Source organism: Hetaerina americana, unplaced genomic scaffold, assembly GCF_022747635.1.
Source record: "Hetaerina americana unplaced genomic scaffold, ioHetAmer1.1.p SCAF_14, whole genome shotgun sequence".
Classification (NCBI taxonomy): Eukaryota; Metazoa; Arthropoda; class Insecta; order Odonata; family Calopterygidae; genus Hetaerina; species Hetaerina americana.
Window position 1 is genome coordinate 14,645,572 of NW_027286514.1, and position 18,289 is coordinate 14,663,860.

Genomic DNA, 18,289 nt, shown 5'->3' on the forward strand with positions numbered 1-18,289 from the left:
TGCTACATATATCCTATGCGTTCATCTGATCTTAGAGAATTAATTGTCTCGCCAAAGAGAAAAAATACATGCCTGTCTCCTGTGGGAGCATTTTTTCTTCTCACCTGTATTTTGCATATTCAAACATAATTTGAATATATACGTGCATTCAAATTGGGACACTTATGAAATAAAAATTTTTTTGTCTATTTTGGTGAAATATTGTGGAAGTGCAATTTTTCAGGACACTTGTGTCAACGCAAATTTTTCGGTAGCACCAAAGTCAGGGATATGTCATGTCTCTGATGAAACAACTTCGGCAATGTATTATCTTAACATTGTATTGTTGACATTTTTTTCATATTTCGAGCCCATCATAATGAGAAGCCAGCTGGGCAAACATTTTCATCGCTGTGCTAAATGGTCAATCAATCTAAAAGTTCGAATCCTGCCGGAGGAATAAATGTTTTGTGGCGATTCAACGACTTTTCTTCCGTTTCGCTAGCGGTGCAAATTTACTTCAACTGCCTGGGTCCCTGGAACTCAATTAATTTTTTTACCAAATTATTGAACGTCCGCGGATGGGAAAACTACGAGGAATGTTAATTTGAAATTCCAGCGCGAGAAAAAAAACGGTCGTAAAATCCTATGGGCAGAATCCTCTAAGAGCACCTGGGTTCTCTCACTTGAGATATCCTCCGCGCGCACCTGCTGGTTAAACAGTTGAAAAATAAAATATCTAGTGCTTCGTGTTCTGTGCAGTCTCCTGGAGGGGAGGGCGGACGCGATTTGAGTGGCCGATCGCAAGCTTTCTAAAAACCACACGAACCGGGAGCCAAGCAAGATACTGCCCCTTCCAGCGGCATTTAAAGTAGTCTTTCAGGAAGAACGAACTGATGGAATGACCACGACCTCGCGTTGGAATGCCCACGCATTTGCCGCTCTCCTGGTCCCCACGCCCTATTCGGAATGTAGGTAATAACTGAAAGTGTATATTCCATTTGCACAAAAATTATGAAATACCCAAGCTCGGGTATAGCCCGTAGGTTCCGCAAGTCGGGAATGAGCAACTGCACCAAGGCTGAACTAACACACGAAGTAAGATCAACGAAAAATCACCTCAAATATTAATCAATCCGTGGCTCCAGTTAGGCGTGAAAAATAAGCGGAGGTTTTCTTAATAGGCAGCGGAAATTTCCGTAGTTCCCTCTATAACTAATGTAATATAAAATTAAGTGGACAAACGAGCGCATTGGTATGAAAACCCGAAATTTGTTTGGTGGCATCGTGGGACAGAAAAATAATCCCTTAGCGCAATTTACTTGTACAGATGCACACAATCACATTCCAATCTACTCTTTTCACCGCGTAGCAAAATTACACTCCGAAATCCATAAAAAATTTAAAAATTACGGTAATATCAGATAGTCACCACTAGTTATCTTTACAATTTATTTGCTTAAAATGCACCCACCTTTTTTCGCAACCACTTTCCATTTTTACATGAGAACGTTGGATATTTTTAGGGCTATTTTTCAATTAATTATTGCCCATCAAACTGGTGAAGTTAAAGAAGACCAGTACTAAAATTGGGCAATGAAATATAAGGTTATAATGAACAAGTTCAAACATTCACAGATGCGTCAAAAACAACGTTCTAAAGACTAGTTTGCGTTCATTTCGTAACAATATAGTCCAGAAGAAAATACTTTCACCATTCCTTCGTTAAAAAAGGGCAAAACAATTCAGTTGAAGACCTTACTCATGTATTTCTTCATCTCAATGACCAATAATATGGAATAACTCCAAGCTCACGTGGCTCCTACTAGATTAGTAAACTACTATATCACCTGAGCCTCGTTGACTTCGACTTAATCCTAATTCGTCAAACAAGTGTAAATTGCTGAATAGGGGCTTTCCACTAGAAAATATGCCCGTTTGCAATATATATATATATACACACACATACACTTATTCGGAACGTGAACCCAAACGATTTTCACAATTGATTAATCTATCTGTTCACTAATCGCTGCGGCGAGGGAGGAAGGGGTGATTACATTAGACTTGCATGGCATTTCCGCTCTTCGGCGGAGCTTTGATCCGCTCCTTGTGCTTACAGGAGAGGAGCTAAGCGTATTCTTGCGTAAGAATAAACCTGAAGATGATTTTAGAACTTAGAAAGGGGTCGTCTGGAATTCTTTGCATTGATTCTTTCTTCGTCCACTCATCTGGTGGAACCTCCATGAAATGGCTCCGGGGATATAGGGGCATAAACATCATAGGTATTTTACCGATAAGAGATGGTTTCTGGACGGTCCCTCAGAACCCTTCACAATTAGTCGCACGTTTTGGAAGCCCTTATAAACACCACGAACACCTTCTCCCCCATACCATTTTCGTCTCCATCTCCTGTTTTCCACGAGCCCCCCATTCATTCCGTCCAAAACGGCTACTATTCGCCGCCCTATCAACTGATTCCCCAGAATTTGCTTCCTCAGCATCCCTCCAACTCTCGAAACATACTTCAGCCACTCCCCCACTTCCTACTTCTACACGATACTCTGCAAAGTAGGTTGTGTGGACGGAGGTGAGTTCACATCAGTCAGTCACAATCCATTTTCTTTATTGTTCAACGTTTTGGAACTAATCTTTGTTGTCAGTAATTCGAACGATATTCAATTCAAAGAAATTGGTACACATGGCACATTTCAGCATTGAAGCTTTCACTGGCTTCTTCGAATTTTCCTTTGCTACATTGTCCTCCCCAGCCAAATCTAACACCTCTTCGACTTTCTTCTATCGTATCAATGTCAGTGATAAAAAGGTGTATAGTAGACTCACATTCAATCTGTGATCACTTCTCTCGAGTTTTCTCACACTTCTGCCGAGAAACATAGCAAAGGAGTTTATGGTGCAATGCGCTTCAACCGACCGATGACGGCATCTTGAAGTTCCACGTCGAGATTAGCACAAAACATGTAGTAGCCTAACTTTTCAGTCGTGTTTCCATGTAACTGGGTCGTAGAAATCTGTGGAAAACTCCCAAATATTTCAGATAGCGTAAAGCACCAGTTTTCACGAACTTTTCGTCAGTTTTCAGGTGCAGTTCATTGCTCACTCCAGACGGGCAGCCACTCCTGTCATCCTCATGGACATTTATGTTAACTCTTAAACGAACAACACTGACGCACGACTCTTGTCACTCATCACATTTGATCCGTACAGAGTACAAATTTCCCGACGAATGTCAGCAGCTTTGAAGATTTTTATCGGTAAAAACCTTGTCGGAACGAACTTCTCATTTGGCGGGAATTTCAATTGTATTGTTCATTTTGACCCGCTATTGTAAACGAACGACAAGCCTTCCGACCATTGCAGCTCGAGGCGTACTGACGTACTGTGTGCGTCAATACAGCAACAATTCGCTACGTCCACTTATTCTCGTGCTACACGAAAACAGAAGTTACTTCCTGGGCAGCCTCCGCACTTGGCAGAAAGTGTCCTAAGAGCAGTCGAATATTGCATCTGCGATATGTACATACACACTGTGCAAACCAACCCATTGACATACGATCATGGATACACCAATACAAACGAGCCACTATGGCTTAAAGGGATTTATTCCAGCCGAATTAGTCTGGTGGGTGACACACTACCCTGCTAACACTAAGGTGGCGGGATCGATTCCCGCTGTGGGCATGAGTATTATGGTTCGGCCCTTGGGTCATCTGATAAACAGGCTAAGAGTAACCTATCAGGATCCCGGGAACAAACCGAACATTAAATTCGTCCTAAGAGATCAAAATTTAAATATTTATATTAAACTGCGAAACACTTTATTTTAGCTTTTACTCCACTTGTTTTTTCTCCACAAATGTTAACTAATTAGCAATCCCAAGATAGTTTGTTGGTGTATTATAATGGACGAAATGCATTAATGCATTATTATTACATTAATAATAATAGATGGAATCAGCCATTTCTAAGTGTGAAAGTATTAATTTGTGAGCAAAATATCTTTGAAAAAATATAATGAAAAATAAATCCTGTTATTCAGTTTCGGTAGTCTTTCCACGTTCTTTTTCAGGATATTATCCTTAAATTAATTTAGCCTGTGAGCGGTTAATCCGCCAGAGCAATCAATTAGGCGTGATTTGCCAGCACTTGCCACACCATAAATAAGTACCTTGATAACACCATATCGAGTTTCAGGTAGCACTACCGCAGGAGGAACTTCTCTTGTCAATTGGCGAACAGTAGCGCTTTTCTTCGCGCTTACCCGTAAGATTCTGCTTGGTCGATTTTTAACATCGCAAAGAAACCCAAAATCATCTAGTGACAAAAATAGATAGAAAGACGGTGTCGAAATAAGCATCCGTTAACTGTAAGTGAATCCCAAGAAGACAAACATGTCAAAAGGCCGCGAAAATACCGCTCCCGAGACTCACTTCAATGATTTTTTTTCTGCGAGACCTTTGAACCTTATGGCACCAAATGACAGCCACGTGTGGCGAACATTGTGAAACTTCTAGGTAAGTATTCATCGGTTGGGTATCGTAATTGAGTCAGTATTGCGCTAAAATACCGAAGTTAAAAATAGTTTATGAAAACGACCCGATGCATCTCAGTTTTTGCGATCCAGCAGTTTATCGATGAATTTTAAATCGCAGCCGTAAATTCCGTTACCTTGTCATTTTTAATTGCGCAACGAAAGCTTTAGGGCTCAGACGCGTATTCTTCGAGAGGAGAGTGTAAAGGGAGGCCTTAGAGATGAGAGGACGGAAGATGGAAAAAATATGGGTAAGAAGAAAGACAAACGAATGTTGGGCAGAGGCAGAAAAAGTTGATGAAGGGAATTTGAAGAAGGCAAAAAGTGGGCGGCGAACATGCAAGTATCAGTATGCTTAAGGGTTTTGAGGAAGAGAGAAATTAAGTGAGGAAAAGGGAATGGGCAACTGAATGGGTATTTTGTAGTCGAAGAGATGGGAACACTTAGCAGAACTTAAGAAATCCACAATACGGAAATGACGTTGATATTGTGCGGAAGTCCGAAAGGTCACGTAATAGTTTTGAAGAAACCTTCAAAGTATACTTATAAACAGAGGGCTATATAAGATATCAACAGAAACCGTTGTGATTTCCCTGTGCAGCCTTAAGTTCGGTAATCTATCGGATTTTAAACTAGGAAATCGTGCGTTTATACCTGTCATGAATGTTGCACTAAACAGAGAAAATGAAACACTTTGGTGAGATGATGGGGTTAAATATTTGGGCATTGGGAGCACAGGCTATGCGTCAATTTGCTTTGCGTCAAAAAAAGCTTTTATCTTTTCAGTGCATGGCCATTCAGTAAATTTGTGCACGTTGTTGTCACACTTCTACCGTAAACACTGATCTCTCTGCGGTAAATATTTTAAGGGATTCCAAGAACGGAGACATGAAATCGCACGGAAGGGAGGAACCCTTCTTAGAGAAAGCCTTTCCGAATCTGAAGGGCGACGCTGGGCATATATGTATGAAGGCGCAAGGTCCGTACCTCGTCCAGGCGACGCAGCTCCGCGTCCGGGGAACTGGAGCACATGAACGCAGGGAACGCCAAGCCGTCTGCGGCACCGCGAGCAATACACCTTCCGAGTCCGGTCTCGAACACGATGAGCATCTCAGCAGACGAGTGAATGGTTTCGCGCGGACGCTGAGGGAATTTTTTTAATGAAAATGATGCGGACCGATTTTCTTAAATCACGCGGGCGGCTCACGGGCGCATGACTCTGGGGTGACGGGTGCGGCGGTGGGGCGTATCGGACGATCAGCTGGGACCACTCCGGCGCAGGACAGGTGACTACGGTGACTACACTCACACGCTCATTAACGAGACCTCTTCCTCGCGGCGTCGGCCAAGCGTTTCATCGTGTTCGAGTGGGGAGGCAGTTTGGTGGGGGGGGCGCGGAGGGAGATGTTGGCTAGCCATCGGGCTATTCTGATACGAGGAACGGCCCACATGATTAGGGCGACTCCGATCCGCCTCCTCTTGCACCTCTCTCTACTCCCAATTTTCCCTTTCTGTAGATGACCTTCTGGGATGAACACAGTCGCATTGTTATGGGATCACTCGAAACCTCCACGCATGGCCATAGGTCATTTATCTACTTGCGTTTAAAGGCGAGAGTGTAGCATGGGAAGCTAAAAAGAAACGTCAATTGGCAGAACGATGCATTTATTTCGCAGTTCTGGCAATTCTTCAACGAAAAGCTGCCTAAGAGGTGGCAAGTACTTCTCTTTCACCAGACATAAATCAAACACGTTTAGTGCAGGTTAATGCAGAAAAAATCTCTATTGTTCCCATGGCTGTTTGCTGTACAATAAAACTAAAAGATTCAGTGTTTAAAGGCTATATTTAAAAAAAAGGGGGCAGGTGTTTTAATCGAGAGGTAAAGTCAAGACAGCAGATACCCCTCGCCTGCTGCTACTCAGCGCTTTGGAATGTATTTTATCTGCCGTAATTTTGGTATAAAGAAAATTAATAAGGAGGTATGGTATACGAAGATCAACCTACTTTAGGAAGATAGCTATAAATTAGAAATACTTTCATTGAAAAGGGGAGATCTGTCATTCGGATTAAGTCTTTGAAGCTCATTGATATTTCCGCATTTGTGTTGATTGTGGAATCAACCTCGAGTGAGCTAGCTTGAAAGAGTACAAGTAAACCAAATGAATACATTTTAATTTGTTTTATTTAAAATTTATGATTATCACCGGAGCCTCTTCCCCGAGAACGCCATTCTGAAGGCGACACCCGAGCAGTCGAAACGTCAAAACAACATATTGTGAGTGTCCTTTCTTCGTGTTTCTATGGTTTAAAAATCTACATCTGTGTTTTTTATATATTTGCGTGTGTGTGTGTGTATATATATATATATATATATATATATATATATATATATATATATATATATATATATATATATATATATGTATTATATATGTGTGTATATATATATATATATATATATATATATATATGTGTGTGTGTGTGTGCCTGTGGAGCTCCCTTAGACTGAAATCTAGCCGTAGCAATGAATATGGCAGCGTGATATTTAAAATATTAATATTTTGAGGTTTCGTAGTTTTAATGCTGTTGTTATTTGAGTTTCTATATTTAGTACGTAATTTGATGGCAAAATAATGCAATTCAAAAGTTTTCTATGGCATCTCAATTATGATACAAATCTATGAAAATCGTACATGCGTAAACAACACACGTTAAGCCTATTTAAGCATACATATTTATTGCCATTGTCAAGGCACTGTGCGAGTAAGAAAACTGCAAGGAATTCTGAATCGTGTTTTAGTTCGGAGAGAGGGATCTGAAGAGGACGGGAGGACGACCTCAGTTACGTAATGAAGAGAAACCATGTAAGACGTTCCAGCCAGCAGAGTGAACTCCTAATCGCAGAGCGGTGGCGCACTCCGTGAGGAGATCTCGGGAAATTCAATGGGTGAGACAGAGAGGGCGGAAGAGGAAGAATGCCATAATAATGCTTCAACGCTGTTTCAAGGAGCATGCACTCCGTCGGGACCTTGGTCAGTCGTGGTGGAGGCGAGTTCAAATGCCCTTAGTCGAGCTTCCTGCGGTGCGACTGCCAGAGCCAAATTGGTTCCATTGAGGGAGCGTCGTCGTAAAAACTTCGTATAACATAAAGAGGAATACCTGGAATTACGGCGGATCACTTTTTGTCGGGAATAATAATTTGCCATTGAAGAAGATACTTCTCTCGATGTTAACTTTTTCCCTGGAAATCCTCCTCACATCTCATAATAGCCCTATTAAAATTCACATGCATTTTTCATCCTTTTATTCTAGTTTATAGCAGATATATTTGTACATTTTATAATTCAAATGCAATTAAGTAGCATTAACATTTGCATAAGCAAACCATAATAGCGACAATTTGGGCTACTAAATTATTTCTTACGCCCTGCAATCAATGCAATTATTACTATGGGTATTCTACCGGTTTAGGTGGTTTTTGGATGGATAGAGTATAAACAATTGTACAACGATACATTAACTTGCCTCTCCCAACCAAAAATACGACTTGACATAGGACAGTACAGTAAGTCCCTTTTCAATGCTGCATATAATTCTTTCCTCCCTTCACTCCATCCAACATGCCTATCGTATTCCTATCCCTTCCTCGTTTTCCCGACCCCCTCTATCACAGCCTCCAATATTCCATTCCCAAACAAAGCACTTTGAATCTTTCTTTCCTACCGCCTTTTGATTCTAAGAAAACTAAGAAAAAATATTTTACCGCCGAGGAACATATTTCTAAGCATTTACTTGTGCTTCGATGTTCCAGGGGCATAAATTCAGCATACACAAGTCTGCTACAGTGAAAATGTATCCCCATCGTACCATTTTTTTGTTCCGGAAAGGTCTCGTCTCAATTGCTTCAACCGCAAGGGAAGGAGCATTTTGATTTATTTTTAATCCCACTAACTTTGGGATGAGAAGGGAGTTTGGGAAGAACGTCTGGAGAGCGACGCGGTGATAATTACGTAAAGACAGACCTTAATTCTATACTACGCTAGGTTTCTGATATCTGCGACGAAAATTGAATAGGCGAAAAGAGTCAGACTCGATAATAAAAAATCATGGAGACATTTACTCTTCCGTCGCAGCAACAACTTGAAATATTTTAATGAAATATACTCGCCTACCCGTTCAGGCTAACATTTAAAACCTTCATTGAAGTCCCTGAATGTTAAAATTGATGAGAAAATTGAAAAAGTATTATTATTTCGTCATTCCGCCCTATCACCGAAAAATGAGTGAATTGTGTGGGAACCTTTTGCCTGGTGAATGAGTAGTACAACGAAAAATGGATCGATGCAAGCGAGGTCTAACCGTTATTTGTTTTGAGAGTAAATTTGCGAAAAAAATGCTTGGATTTTCAGGGCGTCCGCCAACCAGGAAAACCGAGGAAAGCCTGCTCTTTTGGAAGACTTTTGGCATTTGGTAATTTTTTTGCAAAAATCTGCATTTGGCACATTTTACGCAGAAAAGATCCCTGCTTGTCGTTCTGAGTTACGTTCGTGAGACACCACTAATTCGTATCTGAGCATGTCTGTAGCACTTGACCCTGAGTCATTGAATCGGGAGTCGGCAGTTGTTGAAGGTTTACGTGAAAATAACAGTCAGGGCATTTTGTTCTTAAATTTTTACTTTACACTCGCTCTTACTGTGGGGTACATGCATATTTGTGAATATTGTGACTTAGAGGAAACGTTTAATAATTTTTCAATCGCCTAGTCGTCAAGAAGCGCCGAATACATTTTCGTATGACAGTGAGTGATTTGCAATCTACCTGTCAATAATCAGTTTTCAATACGACTCAAATGGTAGTGAACCATGCCACCCTTGTAGATTTTGTTCCACCCTACCGAATAAGTGCATCAAATAATGCATCATCATTTCCAGAATATTTGTTTCATTTTCCAGGAAATGTATGTTCCTCTAAGCAAGGGTCTACTTTCAAGAACTTACTTTTGAAAATAATTTTCTACCGGAATGGTGTAGTACTCGATGTACGTCTCTCATTCTCCTATCCTTCCTGCATGCATAGCTCCTGTCACTCACGACCATCTCCCGAGAACGAATACTTCATGTCTCCGTCGAGGCATTCATTCCATCGGCCAGGACAAATGGACGAAAAGACAAAGTGATGATGATGACATAGGCGGACGTGTGCGTGCGTTGTGGATTAGACGGAATACGCGCAGGAAAACCTCCCCGAGGAAATGAATACTTATGCCTCGGGTTCACCATGGGCTGGCTCAAAGGTGCATGCACGCACGTCATATTTTGCCGGCCGTGCAAAACGTGCATATTCTCTTTCAAACCGCAGATGCCTTGTTGGACGAGAAATTACGATCACCGTGGAAAAGAAGATGTCCAAGCGGAATGGACGCAGTCTCTCTGTTTAAGTACACAGCTACCCATCTGATCAAGGTGGTGTGTGCTATACAAAAAGTTTTCATAAGTTTAAGGGCAAACGAGTGCTTTCAAAAAGTTCCAAGTTTGTAGTGCTACAAAATCAAAATGTCACTTTCTTCTAAGCTTTTGAAAGAAGTTCTCTTTAGAGAGTTGAGCAAGGATATGTCATAGGTACTGTCCATAAAAAATCGCTTAAAAGTTCTGTACTAGGTTTTAATAAATAAAAATGTCATGCAAGTTCATGATGCAAAGTCCGCTTCTAATCCGTAAGCTGTTGTAGATTCCGCAGTAGACGCGAGCTCTAAAAACGACTCGAGGTGGCTCTAATTGTGATGGAAGCGATTAACATAAGCAATTAACATTTTCCGATGGATAATTAGCGAATACTAACGGTAAAATTGTAATTATTTGACTATTGACCAATGTTGAAACTATTAAGATATACCATTCCATTGATTTCTAGACCGAGCTATCAAAAAGTAGGGTTTTACAGAAATTGCATATCTCGTATCATTAAGGCCGATGTTGAGTACAATTCCATGCACGCTTAAACATATGAAGCTAAAGAAAGTTAAAATAATTGTATTACCAGGGTATAGTAAAATCAAAGCAAAATAACGAGAAAATTCACAGCGATGGAACCACTGTGGTGGCAACTTCGGCGCCAATGTATTAAATTTTAAAACATTGTCGTCGCGGCAAAATTGTTGATGCTTCCAGATTCCTCAGCGGGAGAGCACCTTTTTAAATGGCGAAATAGAGAAAGTGATCCATCCATTAAGATAAATACCGCAGTGGTGGTACAAGAAGGGAAATTCTGTTTACTTTCACAGACTGGCTGTTCAGGAGGAAGTGTTGACCATGTCGACCCACGTGCTCGTCATTTTATAAATACTCACTGGGGATATATTAGCTTAAAAACGTTCTCCCTCCTCCTCCTTTACTCATCCGCAAAAGCACCTCGGAGAATAAAACCATTCCTCGAACCTCTCTCGAGCGTGCCACTAATTCCTATTTACAGTCGCGAGAGTAATCCGCATTTCACCAGTAATTGACCAACTAATAAGTTACTCTACATAATTTTCTCGTAAATATCCAATTTCTAAATCATCCATTTTTTCTTTAATTCATCCTTGCTCCGTCAAGCAAAAAGTGCGTGGTTGGCTTTTGAATTATTTCAGCTTGAATTGTGCCATCGTTCATCAATGAAGGGAATGGTTCTTCGATGTGGAATTTAGCAGCATATCGTAGAAGTGCAGTAACGTCCCATAAACATACCGCTCCCACGTTTCGCAAGATGTTAATGAAATAACAAGAAATGTGGCAGTAGAGCTATTGACGGTAAAAATGACAATTGATACTACGCAACATAGAAGAATGCAATCCTCAAGCATCTACAGTGAAAAGTACTTTTAAACAATTGTCGATGACTAAATACAAACAAAAAGAATCGGCAGAATACTAGTATGTCCCCAGGACTCACAAATTATGAAAGATAAAATCAGTTCTCATGAGGAGGTTGGTGATATAAATTTAACAGGGAGCCCGAGAAGTGCAGTTTTACGAGCATACTTTTATCGTCTGAGAAAGTTTTGCGGACACGCAGAGCGCGTATATGAAAAGTGAAGGGATTACATGGCACGCAATGGCGTCAAAAAACGTACCCGAAGTGCAGTATAATCGCGGGAGAAATTTTTCTCGATGGTTCCGAAGCCATAAAATGCGCCGCAGGAAGAATATTTTTGCTCTCAGTACGTTATAACAAAATCCTCTTTTTCTCTCATGTCTGGAAATCAATGAAAAATTGTCTAGCCAAAACGTCTAATGGTGGAAACTCGTTTTCCAAGCAAAGATAAAAATGTGAACAAGTATAACCAGTTACAGAATACGCTATTTCGGATTTTCTAGGATGTTAAAAAATAACGATGGACAAAGAAAGGGATGCAGCCACCTTCCTTTCATTTCTCGACACCGCATTACAAAGAAATAAGTTAATAATATCAACAAAGGTATTTTTCCACGAGACAAATCTGAACTTCAATGACATTAATAAAATCAATACATAAGAATTCTTCAGTCCACTTTAAGATAAAATGAGATCCTTAATCCCTATCTATATTTAGGCGATGAACTCCTCCGTATCTTATAACCGAATATGTATGATCAAGAATACATTCTAAGAAGTTATTCAACCACTATGGTAACAGGAAGCCAGTAAAACAAGGGTAGCCCCCCGTTCATTTATTTATAAAAATATTTTTCTCTAATAAGTTTTATTGTTGGACACTTTGCCTTTTTCCTAGCACTGCAAAAATCCACAATGCTTTTGACGAGCTGTTTCGTGTCTTACGCTGTAGGCGTACTATTATACGCACAGAAATATGTGCCCTCAAACAACTGCGATCCAAATATCATTTTGTAAGTCGTACGTTTATCTAACGTGTGTGTATATATATATATATATAACGTATACGTTATATATATATATATATATAACGTAACCTTATGTTTAAATAACTTGTGAAAACACCTCAATCGTCGCTTTACATTTCTTCCTTTTAGCTCCTTAAGTCTCAACTCGCACAGGAGGATTTCGTCGCTTATCCCTGTCGTTGGTGACGCGGGCGAATGAATGGATGCTTTCCGCTCCAAACGGGAGGATCGACCAAACTGCTGACGATTTTCCGTCGGCGATAATACCTGACTTTGGTCGCTCTCGCTTTAACCGCACGAATTGACCGCCTCACTTAGGCAGTATCTATGATATCCCTTCCCAGTTGCCCACTTCAACCCGAATTCACTCGAATTTGAGTTCGCCTTTCGTACAAGTTGAAATTCTTCCTATCGCTCAACGCTCGTATCGAATGAATACCAGCCGCGCCGTCGCTAAAAAAATAATATATTTTTTAGTCTCATAGCTTTTTTCTTTTTTTCGTCTACTAATGTACCTGTATGCAAGTATTTAATACACTTTTTTACCTGTAGGCCTTATTTAACACCATTTTATTTTGCTTAAATTTAGCACCTTTAAGCTGCGTATTGACAAGCTATTGAATGACGATGGATAATCAACTGCCCCGACCTCGTTGGATGCGGTTCTTAAGCATTCGCTAAAAAATTCCAGGTTCGAATTTCATTAAGACGGACTTTTAAGTGCACTGATGTGTGTTTTTCGCAATGTTCCAAAGTGGACCTCAATGGGATTACCTATGCACAATAAAGAGAAGTTTTACTGTAAATAAAAATTAAGAAACTTTAAGCGGTCATCGCTCGAACATTCGAGGTAATTTAACGGCAATAGCATCATCGTCAGACGAGCAATGCTTTAACTCCGTGTTTTAGGTAATACAGGATGAGGAAGATATTTCCCTTTTTCGATCTCGTTGTTTCACAACTGGGTAATTTATGCTTATGGGCTATAATGGGAATCGATTCATGCGATGTGATACGTATCGACTGGCTCTCCTCGGAACCAGGAGTGAGAAGCTGTTCTCGTTCTGGGAACGGAGAGGGTGGGAGGGGAGGCGGCAGAGAAAATGGGTGGATTCCAAAGCAGCTGTGGCGATGATGCCGAATGAGATGACTGCGTCGGTTGCGGCAAATGCACATGAGGATGGCGTGAGGTGTGGTGGAGGGGAGAGGAGACGGGAAGGATAATTGAGAACGCCCCAACAAAAATTTCCAACACGGTCCACGACAAAGACGAGAACCCCGTCTCTAATGGTTTCATATGAATTTACAAGAACCCTGACAAGAATCGCATAAATCTTCGTTCACGGTAGTTAAACCGAAAGCTGATTTAGACACAATTAAAAAATCTGGGTTTGAGAAGCTTTTTAAATCACAAATAATGTGATATTCCCAGGCTAGCACTCTTCGCCGCGGTATGAAGCGGAAACTTAAACCAAATGCCAGGACTCGCAGGACGTCTCTTAAGAACCTTTTTCAGAACTGGTCTCATTAGTAAGCAGGGAAATTCTTTTCCATGTCCCATTAAGGTCTGTGTGAATGACTCATGGCCGTACATGCTTTTCATTTGCTTCGACATTTCATATAACGTAATTTAAAAAATATAGAAAACTATAGGAATTGCAAGCTGATGGAGTGTTTCTTGCAGTATTGCAGATGTAACATGGTGAACCTATTAAAAATCATTAACGTGCGCAAGAATGCAATCGTGAAATGGGGAGTTAAATATGATAAATATTTGGGAAAAAGGAATAACTTTGTTTCCATCAAGGTGAAATCAGTTGTAAGTCACGACAAAAATATTAACATGCGCGGAAGATTTAGTCCCCTCCATTGGAATAAATAAAGAAAAAAGCACAAATATCTGGGTGGCTGCAGCAAAATTTCTAAGTCGCCACATTAGAATGCGAGACCTAGACTACTCCATCGTATTCCTAGAGTACAAGTATAAATCCCAGTACGAATCGCCTAGAGTTGACTTTTGTTACGAGAAGGCATTAATATGACATTTTTGCTTGACAGGCCTGAGTGAACTGGAACCACAGGGATGTCATTAACCAAACCAAGCCTAATCTTGGAGCCGAACCTGTCGCCAGTTTCTGAATTGACTAAATAACTGTGCATCAGAATAGAAGCATGTCACAATATCTTTAAATTATGCAGAAGTGTATAATCGTGCATTGTAAATACATATTTGCTCTGAAGACGTCCACGACGTATAGTCAGTGACAGCGTTTCTTCTTCTTCGGGGGGTTTCCATCATTTAGTTATTCGGGTGGCAGCAGTTTCACCCCATCCTAGAAGCATCTTCAAGTAGTGGAGGCGTCTTTGCTCCAACCTGAAGACCACTCCAGGACAGAGAGTGAAACTTAACGATATTGAACCTACACGACGGACACTTGTGAAGGAATAATTAAATTTAATTTCAAATGAATTGAGGTACTCTGTGATAAGCAATTTAAATGCGATTTGTTTTTTAATACGATAACGTCCAACCGACTCTTGGTCCTCTACTTCCATTTAGTTCACGGAGTCAACATTGTAAACTTCACCAATATCGCACAGGCCTGCATTGTGGCGTACTCACCATAGGTATTGAGGAGCTTTACTACTGACACACTAGCAGAGGTCAATTGAGGACGAGAGCAAAGAGCGGTAGTTTCTCCATGGCGCCGTGTTCATGGGATTGCGAAAATGTCAAATTAGCATGTATTGTGCGCGGCACAATTGCTGATTGGGGGCAAAAAAATTCGTAAAAAGTGAACACTTACACAGTCTGAATGTAAATTGCTTCATTAAGTTCATTACAAATTATTTTCAGAAATAAAAGGCGTTACCTGCCCGAAACAGTGATTATAGTCCCATTTGCCTCTGTGCACGAGTTAATAGGTTAATGCCCTCTTTGGAAAGATTCCTTATCAAAAAAGAAAACATTTCACTGGGTATACATTCATGTGCAGTGCCCTACTCGAGATTCCTAAGAAAATCGAAGGTAACTAGCTGGCACTTCGTGCTTTCCTCAAGCATTGCTTATTATGACAATGCGGAAAAGATAATCGTCGCGGTCTCAAGTTCATCGGTAACCGAAGACGCATTATGAGCTTTCGGATTTTAAGAATGGGGTGCGCAACCTCGAAATATTTTCCGTTTTCCCCCACCCCACGTGATTACCAGTCAAGTGAGAACGTGTTCACTTGTTTACCTGACCCATTTCCTCCACGTCCACCACCCCGCTTGCCTAACGGTCAACCACTGGTAATTGCGTGGACACTTCTCAACCACCTTCAGGTTTGCTTGGAGCGCTATGCACGGCTGAGTTAAATCCACACCAAGGACGCAAAACTGTATTCATTCGGTTCTCGTTCTACTGAATTAAATGGCTTTCCTTTATCCGAAGAGCTACCTACGATCCACCGTAAGATGAACGCACAATCGGAAAGATAGTATTTTTACATTTGGGTGATTTTCTGTGGACGATAAAATTTAATGCGAAGGGCCATTTTTTGGCATAAAGAGCCCTGCATTACTTGCATGGCTTCCGAAAGAATGACTTTCTCGGACCAAGTGGCATTCCCGAGTTAACAGATGTAAAATATGTCATCATTACTAATAATTAAATTCCACAAACCACGCAATAGTAAATTAAATTAAGGATCCATTATATACAGACGTTATTTCAGGAATGCCGCAGAGGATTCTTAGAGGGCTCCCACTCTTCTTGCGTTACATTAACGACGGAAGCTTCCACATTAGCAGTCATGCAGACGGCAGGGCGATTTCCAGGGAATTCACGACGTCGACAGACGTGGCGTGCTAATCTCACAAGAAATAGACATGATATCGGATGGTATAGGGAATGGGGGTTAGAATTAAACATCAGAAAATGCACGGCAATGAAGTTTGGACGTAAAATAAAAGATAATACGTAAATTATATAATGGATGGAATCGAGTTAAGAATTGCAGAACAAGTCATATACTTAGGCGTTGCACCGACTTCAAAATGGGATAAACGCATTAGAAAAATATTCGGGTCCGCCTTAAGAAGCTATAGGTTTCCTGTAGGTTTCCATTAGATGGGTTAAAGGAAAATGCAATGAGAAAGTATAACAGAGGTGTTACTTCGCTATAGTTAGGCCATATTTACAATGCGCGGCCAGAACCTGGGATCTGTGGGAGTAAACGTAAATTAATGAATTATATAAGATTAGGAAATGGAGGAAATTCGCTAGGTGTGTCAACAGTTGCCACGAGAAGAGAGTAAGCGTCACTGTTATGCTGGAGGAATTAGGTTGAGAGCCTCTAGGTAAGGTAAGGCTTTGAATTTCAAAAAGGTACAGGACACCCGAGTTTCCTTGCGACACACAGGGAATTATTATGACGCCAAATTATATTGGTAGATTCGACCACGGTGAAAAAATAAAAGAAATATAGGTATCACGTCACAGACAGATTCAAGCCCTCTTTCTCCTCTCGCACCATACGCAGTCATGACTGCATCGAAACCAAGTGATTTAACATATTAAATTAACTTAAACACTGAAATTTAATGAATTGGTCAATGACGAAAATTATTGCTCAATTTACACAGGCATATTCTTACAGGTATTGTGCAGATGTAATCGTTGTTCACGGTACAGCATTTCATCTACCACTAACCATGATGTTTTGAGAAGTAAAAGCGATTGATATAGACAACATGGTAACCGCTCGTCCCTGCCCGGCTGGACTTGGCTCTCACCTTGAACTTATGAGTTATAAAAAGCCCCAAGGAAAATAGTCCGAGGCGGAAGCTGCATGAAATGCTCAATGAGATCCAGAAGTCGGAGAAAGGTCGACACTCTTCCGGCATCTCGACCCGATAATCAAACATCGGAAATCCGTGGCTGATCCCTCATCACCCACCAGGTACCAACAGATATTGACTTCCTTACAAGAAACGAGCGGCCTTTGCCGATGAACTTCGTTTATATTCCAACAAGACACGAACATAAATATCCATGTTGTTCGTTTTAAACGGATAAATATGAACAAATAGCTAACTCTTATTACAAATATGATTCACCCTCGGACTGAAAGGGACATCTCCTTCGCATGCCAACGGTCATAATAATGTGGGGCTAAACAATCGGCTACTCAACTCTCATTAAGTACAGATTGAATTCTTGCTCACAATTGAGCAAGTTTCAATGCAATTGATTCCCAATGAAGGATCAAGATTTTTGCAAAAAAATCCTCCCGTAATCATGTAACCACGTTTGAAGCAAAAATGTGGACGTGTATGACGATACTAAAGAGACGTTTTCCCCGCTTTATATCCGTCGTAGACGAAACAAAATTAAGAACCAATTTTGCTTTAGCTATGGAAACGGTCATGAAAATCAGGACTTGTGGTATCGAACTGAGAGTAATCCCTAGAAATTGCCAAACGGAAGAACGGGCCACAAAACTTAAAATGAATATTTACAGAGGTCGGTATATGAGTGTAATATTTGTTAGCACATCATGCTGTGCGAATTATTTTCATTGCATGAAATTCTCTGCAGAGAGAAATTAGATATACCCAAATAAAATACGGTACTGGCAACTGAAGCATGTTTATAGGGTAAAAATATTCCTTCCAGCATCTATGCAAGAACTTCCTTTCTGCCATATATTCTGAATGCATATAATATGCTTACCTGTAGTAATTCGGCTGATGTAATTTTAAGTTTTTCATGACGTTAAATTGCCTATGGGGAGATATTGAAAGCAACAATGGTACGATTAAATCTAATAAGTTCAGTGAAAAAATATTCCACCCAGCAGAAATTTTCCGTCTGTCGATAACACAGTGACTAAG

The 18,289-nt window shown here is 40.6% G+C and overlaps 1 protein-coding gene across 1 annotated transcript in view; it reads right to left on the reverse strand.

The window, feature by feature from the left end:
* Positions 1 to 18,289, reverse strand: part of LOC139686366 (uncharacterized) — a 60,927-nt gene that overhangs the window by 5,987 nt on the left and 36,651 nt on the right. The window lies entirely within an intron of this gene.